Raw genomic sequence first — 15,821 nt, 5'->3', positions numbered from 1 at the left:
TCACTGTGTGAACTTTTTTTGTTGTAACTAATCACGCCATGATATCGTTCCTAAGAAGCCTAATCATATCCTTATTGAGTACTTAACTTTCTCCCTCAAAATAAGCAAAATATAACTGGGTGATTTAGCTTGGGGCTAATCATGAACTTTCGCGTGCTACCACGATTAACCTTGCTTTTGCAACCTTCTCTTTTGATTTTCCGTGGTTTTGCATGATTCGAAGTGGCGTACATCAGGTTAAATAACACATGGTTATAAGCTGCCAGAGTTGGCAGGAGAGACACAGATAGAAAGCAAATATAAGATACTTGTGAGAGATTACGTATGCTGTCTATTGTCACTTAATGGTGACAAGCCCAGTAGCCACAAATACACTGGCGTTGCAATTTAATGAAACTATTTAAAGAATTGGTGGCGGCGGTAACAGCAAACGGGCTCGTCGGTCGTCGAACTAAGAATTCCCTTCGCACCCGTCAACACTCAATTTAAAGGCGGCCAAGAAACATTGAGATAAAGCCGCAACCGGTGATTAGCATAACCTAAAACGTTACAGAAACATACGCAAGTCTACGGAATCTTCGAGACACATCTCGGCGCATCTTGCTCGACAAATAACCTGACAAAGCTGTATCTCGAGACAACGATTATCAACAAACAAATAATACATTACTTATCTGCGTGCAAGAATCATAGTGATAAGGCCGCATGCCGGTGGCTGTGGAAAAAAGAACATAGCCAGATTTGAATGGTTTGTGGCACTATGCCCTTTCTCTGAAACGTCCACAGACCATTTCATTAGATGGCCATGTACAATAGACCTTTCTCTAGATACTATCTATAGAAAAAGTTAATGCTGTCTATAGATAGTCTATTGCTTATATACTGTCATGCAACGAAATGAAGTTTATACATAAGAATCTATTATAAGTGTATATAAAACATGTACAAATTTTCTATAGAGTTCTCTATAGATGGGTTTAAAATATTGGCTTAGAGTCTACAAAACATATATAGGGAATCTACAGTCGAGTTATATAAGGGATATGAGCGTGACGAGGGTTTCTGCCGCTGAGAGCCGAAACCTCTTTGGAGAGGCAGCGGTCTACCTACAGCCCTGGAATCCCGCCCGTCAGTCACCTTTAAATAATCACTCCTTGCTTTGCCGTTGCTACGCTTTTCAGGTTCAATTATTATTTGCGTACACAGCTTTGATTTCTGCCACGTAATCGCTAGGGGATCGTAGGGCTCTCCCTGCCCTGCCTGCCGGCTTCGACACAGACGCTTTCTCTCTGCTTCTCTCTGTGAAAGCATTAAGTTCCCTCATTCCCTTCTTCCGTCTCTGATACTGGTGTGCTCTTAGTGCAACTCCGCCTCTAATCGTTAGCTGTTCGATTTCAGATCGTTGGTGTCGTTGTTCAATATGATAACAAAGCATAGGGAACTATGCGCATGCGTGTGAAGTTGGCGTGTCGAGTACAGTCATCCCGCGGCCACTGTACTATATGTCATACTACTACGGGAAGCAGTTTGGGTCAACCAAATAGAACCGCAGTGCAGTGCATTCTTCCCGTCAGCCATACCATTCGTAATGTATTGATGTTATGTGTTTGTGTGTATTACATATGCAGCACAGTGCAGTGGTGCCCATGTGCGATGTCATCATATTGTGTTAGTCATTTTTCAGCCCACGAAACGCTGGTTAATCACCATACCTTAATGGTAAACGGAGAAATTGTAGCCTCTTGGACTGTCCCAACATACCACAACTTGAACGCTAACGGCCATCGAATCGTCTTCTAATATAATCAGTGATGGAACTTCCTGTCACTACCAAGTAAATACAATCATTTAGAGCTTCTCACGAGAATTTGTAAATAGCTGAAGCTGAGCTCTGCTGTACGGCTATGATTTAAAGTCTGCCCTCTCATCATGATTTAAGGCATCCCTGTCATTTTATGTGGTTTTGAAGCATATTGATCTGGTTGCACGCCTCTGCATGGTAATTGACTACATTGTGTAAAATGCATAATTTGGTATAGCGCACTTTACGAAGATGTCGCATCGTATTGTTAATAAAACAAAACTGAAAAAAAAATCAGCAAACGATCTTCAAGAGCCAAGGAAGGGAGTGAGTTACAATTTTTTTAAAGCTTCTTGTCATGACCAGATGCAAAGTTTCTCTTCGTGGTTTCCAAGAGTGATAGCTTAATCATCCCTCCGAGCAAGGAACCCAACCACACCCATCCTTTCGAGGAACGAAGAAAGTAAAGCAGGGTAGAAGGGCTGCACTGTCAAATAGTTTTGCGAGGAGTTGGCTGTGAACCCCTACGCTTTTTTATGGAACCAAGATAAAATATTGATGGCTCTGCCTAGTCTACACCCTTAAGCGACACGAAAATTGATGGAGACTGCTGTGCTTGATGGGCACTAGTACAAGTTTGACAGTGTCTGGCGTAGGGATACGAGCAAAAGAGGGGCTATGCGTTCTTCCACTTTTTTTTTTCTTTTTTATATATAGTTGATCAATTTCTCTTTTAGCAATTCCACCCCACGGCAGGCCTCATTGGTGAACGGGCAGCTTGAATTATGCGCGCTGAAGTGTATTCTGTTTCCTTCCTAGATGTTTTCCCCGCCTTGTAATTTGTCATCACAGTGCGTAGTGTATCGCCATTTTCACCTTTGGTTTAAGCCCTAACGCTGAAAACATATCATTTTTTTAATCTCTTCTGACGGGGTGCCATCACTACGGTCATTTTAATATTTACAGGGGAAGCTTGTTTCTCCGTAAGAATGATGCCTGCCCTTCTTTTTCTTCGACTTTGACAAGTTCGCAGAGCACGCCTGATCGTAAACGACAATTTTTGTCACAACTTATGTAAGTCCGAAATGCGGCATTGTCGAAGGCGCAAGTTTCCCATTTCTTGCACCATTTTTCATATCCATATCATCTTCCAAACTCGACCAGAAAAAAAAAAAAAAACTTAATTGAAGAATTTACCTTTTGCGTTTAGGTAATTGCCTGTGTTCTTTTTCGTACAAAAGAGATAAGGACCTTTTTCTGGCCTCTGAAGTGGCAGAGTGCGTCCATCTTTCTACTTCTGAGGGAATTGAAATGATCCAGAAAATCGGGTACAAAAAATCTGCCCTAGGGATATATGGTAGGCTCATTTAGTGAATAGCCATAGAAAGAAAAATGAGAGAGAAAAAGAGAGGGGGGGGGGGGGGGACGACGTTAGGAGCGCCCAACTCGTCAGTGATCGAGATGCAGTGAAGCTACATCTCCCTCAAATATGTATCGTTGCTTACAAAAGGCTTGCCGTTAGTTTAGCCAGATTTCTTTAATAATGTTGCATTTGACTCAGGAAAAAAAAGAATTTCTTCTGAGGAATAGAAGCAGTGCTAAATAAAAAGACAAAGTTGACTGACCTAATTTAGTCGCCAAGGGAGTGATGATGTGGTCCCATCATCCAGGCAATACATGGCGACGGGTTTTTCGGCAGGAAACTGCCGAATCTACGGTGACTTGTTCGTAGGGAAAACTCACAAGAGGTTATGAATATCTGCCTCAGTCATCTAGCATATGCTGAGGGTGGCTGCGAATCCCGCTGCCTCGTCACATGCATCACGTTGGCTTCATTCTTCTTCCGTTATTTTGTTCGAATCAGTGTAGTAATCTTTTTGGGGAATAGCTGAAGTTTACAGAAGGACCTCGCTCATTCAACGTGGTTTTTGGTTAGTGGTACCATAGTACGATATCCTTAACAACGCTCCCGACATTGGATGTGTTGCAGTTTTTGAGCATTTTTCTGATACTACGGTATTAACTGGTGCTGTGGCTCTCACTAGGGTGCGGGCCATCGACTCACTAACAGAGCCATCGACCATGGCTTACCGCTGCGAAGGTATGGCATTCAGTATTAAAGCGTCTCTTATACCTGGAGTTTAACACGGCTGACAAGAAAATCAAGCCCGGTTACAGTGACGATGTGGAATGCTCTTTGCTAATTCTAATGTGTGGTTTTGTGAATGGTTCGTCATTGAAATTTCAAACGCTCCTCGATTTACGAATTCAAGGTGAGTCTGCGGCATGCCAACAAAGCCTGTCATTGGTCCGCGCATGAAGAAACCATTTTTAATTTCTTCCCTCCCCATTTGAAGAAAAAACTTGTTTCTCTCAAAAGTAGCCCATGTTGAAAAACAGATAGTAAGCGGCTCTTGAAAGCGGCTTTTGTAAGCATGAAATATGACAAAAGACATTCGCCTCAAATAAAACTTTGGCTTTTAAACCGTGTCCCCTCGCCTCTATTCCCGCACACTTTCCTTCGTCCACTTTTACTCAACTTCCCGTCTTCATTCCTATAGGCTTGTCAGAAAACGGGAAATAAATTTTTCTAGGCAAGGACGGGGCGGTGAGAGATGAAGGGGGAGCTCTTGTAGTAGCTCGATCGTGACCTTCACAAGGCTTGAAATTTTATTTTTGTTCTTGGAAAATATATGTATAAGGGAAGGCATATACTTCGAGGGAAATATATGGAAGGGTTAAAGACAGATTATGCTTCCTGGAATCGCCCTAGTTTGGGTTTATGGCACCAGTTATATGTGCTCTAATGGCGTTTCCCGCTCGGTGAAAACATAATTCTCGCCTCATTACAAAGCTGCGCTGTTACCCGGGGTCGTAAAGAGAATTTACGTGCTGTCGACATGCGCCAGCCCTGTTAACAAGCATAGTTTAGAATATTTCGTAGTGCTTGATGCAGCAGAATTTATGGCTGCAAACTTGGAGTATAATGACTCGACATGCTGCTAGTATCTTTATGCCCTTCTCCCGTTTAAATAATATGAAGTACATGACAGTTAACACTAACATAAGAACTTCTCCTATGTAAAAATAGCCGTAAAACGACTTATTTCACTTTCTTTGCTGTTTTAGTAATATCGAATAACGGTTTTTATTGAAAAACGCTAACATGCATACGCAGATGCATTTTACAAGTACAGGGAAAAATATGCATCGCATACTTTTTGCCACTTCTGCTTTAAGGGCCCATTCTATGTAGTTCGCATTGTCGACGTCGTTCTGGTAGTAGTTGAAGCAACAGGAGCACCAGCTGAATCAGCAGCAGAATGTTGTAAAGGTAGTAGCAGATGTAGTCATGGTACTAGTAGTTAGTACTGGTGACGGCGGTTGTTGTGATCGTGCGGGAGTGGTGGTAATTTTAGTGGTGATATATCACTGCTATTGTGTAGTAGTCTAATACAGTGGCAATGGTATACTGTTAAAGTAAAACGAGTGGTAGTAGTGGTAGTGGGGGTAGGGGTGGTGGTCGTGGTCGTGGTGGCGTTGGTAGTAGCAGTAGTAGTAGTATTAGTAGTAGTAGAAGTAGTAGTGGTAGAAATGGTTGTGGTAGTGGTGATGGTGGTGGTAGTAGTAGTAGTAGCAGTAGTATAGTAGCAGTAGCAGTAGTAGCAGCTGCAGTAGTATAGTAGTAGTAGTAGTAGTAGAAATTGTAGTAGTAGTGGTGGTGGCATTGGTGCCCGCATTTGTAGGGGTGCGTATTCTATATGTGGTATGTAATGAAAGATGATGGTACATATATATATATATAGTTATGTGTGCGTGTGTGTGTGTGTGTGTGTGTGCGGGCGTGTGTGCGTGTGTGTGTGTGTGTGTGTGTGTGTGTGTGTGTGTGTGTGTGTGTGTGTGTGTGTGTGTGTGTGTGTGTGTGTGTGTGTGTGTGTGTGTGTGTGTGTGTGTGTGTGTGTGTGTGTGTGTGTGTGTGTGTGTGTGTGTGTGTGTGTGTGTGTGTGTGTGTGTGTGTGTGTGTGTGTGTGTGTGTGTGTGTGTGTGTGTGTGTGTGTGTGTGTGTGTGTGTGTGTGTGTGTGTGTGTGTGTGTGTGTGTGTGTGTGTGTGTGTGTGTGTGTGTGTGTGTGTGTGTGTGTGTGTGTGTGTGTGTGTGTGTGTGTGTGTGTGTGTGTGTGTGTGTGTGTGTGTGTGTGTGTGTGTGTGTGTGTGTGTGTGTGTGTGTGTGTGTGTGTGTGTGTGTGTGTGTGTGTGTGTGTGTGTGTGTGTGTGTGTGTGTGTGTGTGTGTGTGTGTGTGTGTGTGTGTGTGTGTGTGTGTGTGTGTGTGTGTGTGTGTGTGTGTGTGTGTGTGTGTGTGTGTGTGTGTGTGTGTGTGTGTGTGTGTGTGTGTGTGTGTGTGTGTGTGTGTGTGTGTGTGTGTGTGTGTGTAAAATGAATCACCAGGAGTTTAAAAACTTCACGGTGGATTTATTGCGACGTTTCGACCGGGGTCCGGTCTTTTTCAAGGTCCGGCATTTCGTAATTTCGTGAAAAAGACCGGACCCCGGTCGAAACGTCAAAATAAATCCACCGTTATGTTTTTAAACTCTTGGTGATTCATTTTATATTTATTAATCAGTTGTTATCAAGTCTTTCTGATATATATATATATACATATATATACATATATATAATAAAATAGATAATCGGGAAAGTTGTGTGACATTGAAAAGACTATCCAGTCAACTTAATCTGTTTCATCACTCGAAATGACATACTTATATGAGAACTATTTGCAGAAAAACCACTATAGTCGAGATATCTTGCCACGCTGACTATACTTGGCAACCCCCAATATAATGACGCCACCCCCGCCTTCTTGATTCGTATTTTATTGTGCCGTGTCTATTCGATCGCTCTGTGAAAATCTATTCCGAATATCATCTTAAATTCGAAAGTAATTTCCTCAATGTAACCAAAAAACCCTTGGTACTCACTGAAAGGTAATTTGCAGCCACGAGCACCTTAGCCAAATGCGAAAGGGCATGATGCTGGTGTCTGTCAGGAACTTCGCGGCACACTAACTTCTTGAAGCGTCTACTCGATGGCCCGAAAATCCAATTCGCCTTCTTCGTCAAGGTAATACAATGTCACTGAATTCGTTTCGCTCTCACTCAGCTTTCTTTATTCCTGTTCATTTCATCCCTGTGCAACATTTTCGCCTATGACTATAGGCACGCAGCGCTCTGGTTTGTTTCGGCTCTGGAATAACTCTAACCTACGTAGCTGATCGATGCGTCACCTATAGTAGCGAAATTTTGGAGAATGAACAAGAGCTGAAAAACGACGAAGACGCACGCCAAGTCAGCTGCTGAAGGAAACAGCGTTACCGTACCCTTCCCATTCAGCTCATTTTGCCGGGCGGTGGTGCTCCATCGAGAAGGCGCGATCGTTTACACGCATCGACTACCTTTATCGAGCAGCTCGGGTGGCTGGGTGTTGGCGCCGCTGGTATGTAGCGCGCATTGCGGACGGTCGCCTTTTATGTCCGCGTTATTTTTTTTTTTTTCAGAAATCGATACTGAAATCAATGACGGAACAGTGAGCGTACACTAAGGGCAGCTTTAGTGATGTTCCTGCTCAACTACTGCTGCTACTTCCATGGTTGTGAAGTCGGGGACTAAACCGCATTTCATCAGCAGTGTTCGGGCGTGGTCTTGATGCAGATTTCTGAGCAACCTGTATTTAAGCAGTAAATTATTACACAGTAAACCTGATCCGGGTTAAATTGTCTCATAGTTGAAGCAAAATAAAGCTCTGCAATGAGTCACTGAAGAAGGGTAAGCGCTGACAAGCAACATAAATTTTATTTTTAAGCGTGGGTAGTATATGTGCTCTTAATCAGGTGTCAGGAGTGCCTGCGTTTCCCAGAAAAGATACGAAAAGCTTTTATTGTGTGAATCTAGGCAGGGTACATCACAAGCATTTCCTTAGCTGACTGTTATACCTACACAGAACTTAACGTTTACAGAGAAGGCGCATGCAATTTTCTTTTTGAACGGGGGTTAAATTAATAGTAATCTCAATAGTGCAAGGCTGTCATACGATGGAGCACCTTTTAGGGACGTGTTAAGCTAGTGTGGTCGCGTATTAAAGTTTTGTCCGATTCCTCCTATATGGCTCTTGACGGAAGTAAAAGGAACATTACAACCTACTCTCTCAGCACAAGGAAAAAAACACTCGTTGGAGATAACTTTTAGGTGCGGTAAGTCGGAAGGCCTTATTCAGCTCTTTGTACTCATTTGCCGCGTTAGTATCTTCGTTTTTGACCCACATTGACGCCAATTATAGGTCCTTCGGTGATCTTGGGGTATTAATTGCGCTAAATTACACTCTTTTTATGTAATTCGACGCAAAAGGGGGGGGGGGGGGGAGGGGTTACTCAGTTTGTGAGATTTCGCACTGCGTCGACGGCTTTCCGCTGGATGTGACGTCATCATCCAAGTTTCTTCGTTTTCTGACCCAAATTATAGGCCCATTTGTAATCTTAAATAATAATTAGTCTTATATACACGTTCTTAATTTAATTCGGCACAAATCCGGTGATTGTACAGCCATTGTCACGTTTTGGTTTTTGTACTAGTGCAATGTTCAAGCTGTTTTAACGTCCCCTGACTGTATCGGCATCCGGCGTTATTTCGACGCAAATTTGACATGGGGGGTCATGCTTAATTACCTACTATCTATACAGTCATCAAACTAGGTTCCTTGGTTTACTTATTATTCCTCTATTTCATACCACTGTTTTTTTTCTCCTAGGAATCTTTATTCATTCAACCGCTACAAGAGGTGGAAACCAAGCGCGGACGTACGCTTTCTGCGCACACCCTTGAGCCTAGAAAGGCTTTCGCCTTCCAGCTTCCGTGTGTACATCGTCTTTCTTCGTCCTCGTCCCTTGGCTGGTTTTTATTCTCTGACTATGTACCAACTGACCCAGATTTCAACCCTCCTTAATATACGTCGGATTTGTCTTAAATAGGACAAGCTTTTGAGCTAGTTGGTGCTAACCATTTTGTTAACAGCTCTCAGACACAAGAACAGAGCAGAGGTACTGAAAAAGCGTCGACAATGTGGACGACAGCGCCCTTGTCTTTTCTCTTTCTGTGCCCTGTCGGTGTGTCTAAAGCGCTCTCAACAAGGGATTTAACTGACCCGTATTTTTTGTTTTTCTTTTGCAGCTGGGCTGTCAACGATAGCGTATATCTCTCCAATTTAATCACAAACTAAATACGCTCATAAAATTCTTTGAAAACGTCTATCCAACTTCAGCAATCTAAAAAACAGCTGAAAATTTCGGCATATCTGGCGCTTACCTTCTATAACCGGTGCGACCACTAATGAATGCATGGGAATAACAGTATATTTATTCCTACTGAATTGCACGTATGGTTAGAAATTACCCAATGACTCAAGCTTTCGCTTTATTTTTTTTGCGAGCCAGAAATATAAAATCTCATGGAAAGCCACCCCTCTTGAACTTCGAATCTGGTGTCAAACTCTTTTCAAACGCGAGTGCACATGACGGCGGTATATAATGCGTCCATTTGCCAGCTTTCCCTGCAGATCCTCAATCGCATACGTACACTTTACTACTCGGCTAATCTGTAATCCTTTCATTTGTGCTTCTATTGTGCCACGCACACTAATGCGTATAGAGTCGTTAGAAAACGCTTTATGTTAAAGACCAGCCGACATAAGTATAAAGCAAGTAACAAAATGTATCTCTGTTTCTTTTGGTAAAGTATTTATTGATAGATAATTTTGTTTGATTTGTGGGGTTTAACGTCCCAAATAAACTCAGGCTATGAGAGGCGCCGTAGTGGAGTTCTCCGGTAATTTCGACCCCCCTAGAGTTCTTTAACGTCCACTGACACCGCACAGCACACAGGCGCCGTGCTTTTCGCCTCCACCGAAAAGAGGCCGCCGCGGCCTGGATTTGATCACGCGTCTTTGGGCGTAGTATTCGAGCGCTCTAACCTCCGCACCACCACGTCGGGTCGTATTTTCTAATAGTAACATCTAATAATACTGGTAGTCACATGACCAAACTGACATACCGATAGCATCGGCATAAGGAGCGTGCTAAAGATCGTAATACCACGCGAGTTGAACATGACTTCCAAGCTCGTGCCGAACGCATAACCCACGCTGGCGCCCCAAGGCCACTTGCGCTAACTTTTCGGCAGAAACGCTCCTTCAGGAGTGTGAAGTTATGGCTGCAGCCCGATGTAGGTTGGTATGCACCATGCGGCACGTCACAATGAAAACTCAAATGCAGATGTCGCTAGAGTACCTAGAGATGAACATGATTTTGAATAGGTTTCCAGGGAGGGCAATTAGCTCGAGCCTAAAGATGGCTAAGCTTAGAACAGCACCTTAGAGTGCGCCCCGGTAGGTTTAGAGCATAGGTGTAGAGCTCCATTCTATCCACGTAAAAACCTAGTAACGCTTCAAACAATCTCTTGCACATAAAGGATATCTCTGAGTAACACAGACACCTTTGACATAAGAAAGGTGCCAAAGGCATGCTCTTTAGTGTTTCTGTCTCAAAACACTTGACGCGAGATTGTTGACGCTGTCAGGAGAGGAGCGACCACTTCCAAAGACCGCCATGGCATTGGGATACGTTTTCTGGAAGAACAAAAAACACTTAGGAAGAACAAAAAAAAGGGCCTAACTTTGCCTGATGTCATCCCGCCGCAATGGTTCAGTGTAGTTGCGGCGCTTGACTGCTGAACCCAAGCCGCAGCCAGGATACAGGATCCAATCCGGGCTGCGGCGGCCACTTTTCAATGGAAGCGAAAGGCAAAAGCGTTCCTGAATTCCGTGATATCATTGCACGATAATAAGCCGTAGGCGTTCGATAGTTTTTGAGCCCACTACGGCGTCTCTCATTGTCTGAGTCACCTTGGGAAGTTTAATATTACGATCTAAATCAAACGTCCTTAGGAATCAGCTCACATAAGGTGGGGTGCATGAATATTGTTAGGCATAAAATGCGGGAATTTGCGCTGTAGAGGAGGCTGCAAATTGTTTTATTTACCTGTTTCTGCTTGACTCTTGTTCAGGCCTTCCGGACCTAGGAAAAAAAAAAAACACGAGGTACCTAAAAATATTATTGAACTTCAAGTGTGTATTTCGGGCGTGTGCTCCACATGCCTTAGGCGCAGTAGTTTGTGCTCCGTAAGGATAGAGGATCGCATTTCTGCGGCGCCGCAGTGGAACTTCTCTTGCCATGTTCGGCCGAAAAGGTTCCACCTCGCTTAAGCGAATGAGCAGATAGAATTTTCTCAATTATTCAGGAAGATGAATTTAAAACCAATGTAAAGGCTGCATTATAGCAAAGTATGACTGTGTCTAAATGTGTTTATTTCAGGCTATAACCGCATGGTGGAGCGAATGTAAGGAATATGAATTCAGACGAATTTTGCAGCTGTTGTGATCAAAGTAGATTTTCTACCGTAGTAATGACGTCAGTTTATAATGAATGGGCTCTGTAGAAAAATGATTGGTTAGAGCTCAAACAGCTGCTCTTGTCAGCGAAGAGCCATCGAGCGGAGAGGAGAGACTTAAAATAACCCTCTAACTGGGGCCTTAGGCGGTGTTCTCTACGCAGACATTAGATTCTGAAACGAGCCATGTCATTAGTGGTAAGCTCCTGCAGCGCTGTAGGCTTTCATGAACATCAGCGATGGAGGGGTCTCGGTTGAAAGTTGCGTGAGGTGTTTCAGAATGAGATACAAAACTTTTCTTCGTGAAATATGATGAAACGTGAACGCTCGAGGCCCTGACCTCTTCGTTTTTGTTGTTTTTGCATGACGACAGGAAAATTGAAAATGTTCGTAGTACCAGCAACGGTTCCTTCACAACCATGGCAATGGACACAGAATATTAATTGTCTCTGGAAGTAACATTGTAGACAAGCTGCCTTTGTCTTTACCTTTTGACAGTCTTGCAAACCTTGTTCGAATTAAAATTATCAGTTTACATGGTTAGGGCGTTTTGGGAGTCTTAAAAAGTACAGTAAGAGAGGGCGCTGTGGTCGAGCATCTGCTAGCTTGGCGTGTTCAGCTTGTGACATGCTAGAGACGTCAATGAAGATTCCTTCTTTCGCAAATAGCATAAAAGTTTTGAAGTGTTCTCTCCTTTCACAATATGCAAGTATGTCTAATACTGATTTTTCTCTTCCCCTGCAGGTGGCCCAGTTTTCAGTGGTTACTTGAACAACGACAGGCCGCTTCAAGGGAACACCGAGAGGCAAAGAAAGCACAGGAATCTCAGGAAGAAATAGACCAAAAATGAAAATCATATCGACAAGAAAAAAACTTGATGTACAGACCCTCGTCCAAAGTAAAATAAAACAGTTCACCGATCGCTGCATGGCTGACATACACGATGCCACTAGAGGCGGACCAAGAAAATTCTGGAACCATATAAGGTGGCTAGGTAAAAAGACTCAACGAAAGCAGGACCGGATTCAAGATAACGGGGGAAATTGTTTAAAGGGAGACAACGTAGCGAGCTAAATTACATCAGTTATAGCCGAGTCATTTAAGAGCGACGATAGGGTAACCTCCGCAAATCAGGAAGCAACACAAGATAGCAAAATACAAAGCAGTTAAGAACTGGCCAATCTAAACTAGAAAAAGGCAGAAAGAAATATTCCTAAAAACACATCTACAGGAATAGATGGAATTCCGATCAAGCTGATTAATGAGCTTGGTCCAAGAAGTAAGGAAATGTTGTTAAAAGCTTTGGAAACAGTCATAACGAATAAGCAAATTCCGGAAAGCTGGCGGCAGAGTAAAATGAATTTGATTTATAAAGGGAAAGAAGAAAGGATGCACATAAAATCCTACAGGCCGTATACCACAACATCTGTTACGTACAGGTTGGCCATGCAGGCGGTGAAATCAAAGGTGCAAGCATGGGTAGAAAGTAACAAGATACTCGGAGAACTTCAGAACGGCTTTAAAAATGGTAGGCGCTTAGATGATAGCCTGTTCATGCTTACCCAATGCATCGAAATATCTAGAGTGAAAAATAGACCTTTGGATTTGGCCTTCCTGGATAGACATGGTACGTACGACAACGTAAACAGGGAACTGCTGTGGAACATATTAAAAGAAGACGGTATCGGTTATGAGATAACAGAGCTCCTACAGAAAATACAGCGCCCTGTCCTGTCTCTCTTGTCTGGTTGTGGTGTCTCTGTTGCGCTTTATATAAGTCTCTGGGGTTTAGAGATATCAGTGGAAGGGTGAATAAACCTGTGGTGGAAGCTAGAAAAAAGCGACTGGAAGATTGATGGCTTAAAAGCAGAAAAGTGACATAATATTAGTGATGTAGCAACAAAAATTCAATAAATAGAATGATGGTATAGTAAACCAATCTAAAACAATACTAAGGATATAAGAAGAAACATGAGCATGATAGCTACTTCTACCACCCCGTTTCAAAGGGAACGCTCCTATATTCCATCCATCCATCCATCGAAGCCAATAGCTCTCCGTGTAACGAACTAGAAAGTATTCTAGTTCACAATAGTATTCCGCGAATCTAGTGATATAAATCTTTCCCAGGGCTTAGAGAGTGCCTACAAGCGAGTGGCATAAAAACATTTCACTTCATTTTTACTCTTGTATAGGATAATTTCTGTTTAGAGTGCAGCGTCGTATAGAAAGCCTTTTAGCGCTCCACGCTACATCCCAGCGGCAAAACAGACGTGAATTGGACCATGTGCATAGAGTGCTTGCCAATTGTATAGTCGTCTGGTCGGCTGTCCGGCTTACATTTCACAACAGGGGACAAGCAGTAGCGGGTGCTGTGTCACAAACAGACGTTTGAGCTAGCTGCTACATCTTCGAAAACTTTACCAGCGCTGCAACAGTGGAGAGAGAAGAGATCGCTTGTCCTTCCTTCTCTTCTCGGTCCTCTGTCAAAGCGCTGGTACAATTTTGTGTTGAATCACGTTGTGGCAATTTTCACCTCGGACTCTACAGTGCTCAAAAGTGTAGTGCTGCGGCATTCCCTGGCACTGCTAGGCAGCTGCGGCATTCCCTGGCACTGCTAGGCAGCTAAATTATTATGCGGCAGCATTAATTACTTCTTTCCAGCGAGCTCGCGAGGAAGAAATTCTCGGGTTCTCGTTCATGTAGCTAGTTGTTTTGCCCCACGAACGATGAGCGGCTGGGGTCCACTCGCAGGCCATGTTTTCGCTAACGAGGCTTAGCGCTGAATGAGTATAGCAGCAAACACACAGCTCGGCCAACGGACGTGGGTGCCGCTCATCTTTCGGTGAGGCCATACACCGGGCAGCACGCGCGGCTGAGTTCGCTACCGGGCAGTGGCTAACGATGTTTGCCAGACGTGCTTCGCAGTTACCCATGGTCGACGACGACCGTGTTTGTTCTTAGAGGTGGTGAAACGTGAGAATATACACAGAACAGACTTGATGACAAAGGAAAGAGGGCTAAGTTCATTTGAATTCGTGTGGGTGTATATGGTTCATTTGCGGTGACGATTTCTTTTAATGTAGTTCTTGTGTCTTTCTTTCACCGCATTTTTTATGATTTTGTCACTTCTGTAGAAGACATGGCTCATCGTATTTTGTTGAGAGCATTCATTGGAGCAGTATGAAAGCGGAAAGTATAGTTAAGCAAAGATCTAGCATGTCTGTCAGCCTTAAGCATGATTATAGATGCATATATTTTCGAAATATACACGCAGAAAAAATAAAAATATTTTCTTTTAGCCTAACCATTCCCAAACTCTTCTTTCTCCTTTGCCTTATCTTTTCGTCTTTCTGTGCAACAACTATGATGCAATTTTATCAACCGGAGGATCCGGATGTTTCATACTTGCCACACATAAGCCGTTCAATCTGCTTGCTCAGAAGGACGTCAGAAAGCTCTGTCGCCCGAAACCGCAGAACGCTGGGATCTTGTGGCTGCTCCTTAGTTCAGTTCTACTATCTTAACACAGACAAACTGCTATTTTGAGGAACGTATCCCTCTATAAGGGGAGAATCGCTAAGTTATAATTAAGTAAATAGTATCTGCGCCGACTTGTTAATACGAAATAGAGATCTTCTATTTTTTATATGATCCTTTGCGCAGCCAGTACAAGATGTACAAGCAACGGCAGAGCCGGGAAGTGCGAACGTCTAGACGTGCATGGTATTTTTTTTCCAACGACTTTTATTATCTTTTATTTTAATCACCACTTTCTCAAATTTTTTTTTATGCTCTATGCATACTTTATGTTCACACCATTATGTGGCAGATTTTGTTCATTGGTTTCAGCATTGCTTTTTATATTCTTTATAGTTACGTGATGCCACAGTGAAGTGAAATAGGAATAGAATCATGTTGTTGAGTGGGGCGCGTTGCGAGGCATGAATACGGATTCTACGGCGAATGACATACCGAGCAACAAACCAAACAAGTACCGCGATTCCCTGGATTTGGGGAACTAGAAATTGTGCCAGTATTGTAGGCCATTACCTTATTCCTGATAATATATTTTATTATCTCCTGTATATACTCCGTTTCATACATCAGGGGCAACGCAGCGAAAGCTACGAAAGTAGTCCGCAAGAAAAAAAGCAGGAGGCGTATCACTACGCGTTCGTTCTGTAGGCGAGTGGTTCCTGCCGAAACGGGCTCTATTCCGAGCATACACGTTTTCAATAACATGCTTCGCATGCTTAGACATCTTCACAGAGCGGATCTTATAGAAAAAATGCGCACCAAAGAACCATTTTCACAAAAAGAGATGCGCAGCGCGGAGGGCACATCCAGCGCCATCTGGTGGCACAGCTGGCAAGGTTGCGGGGCAGCAAAACGCGGCACGAACAAAAACGACATAAAAAAACGTACAAATTCACCGAATCCGACCCTTTCTCCCTAAAAAAGGTACTTTTTATGAAGTTGATGGCAAATGTAAAATGTATTAAGCTTGCAGACAAAGTAATTATT

Source organism: Amblyomma maculatum, chromosome 3 (genome assembly GCF_055883805.1).
Source record: "Amblyomma maculatum isolate TAMU_Amacu chromosome 3, ASM5588380v1, whole genome shotgun sequence".
NCBI classification, from domain to species: domain Eukaryota; kingdom Metazoa; phylum Arthropoda; class Arachnida; order Ixodida; family Ixodidae; genus Amblyomma; species Amblyomma maculatum.
Note: the sequence above shows the minus strand (reverse complement) of the source record.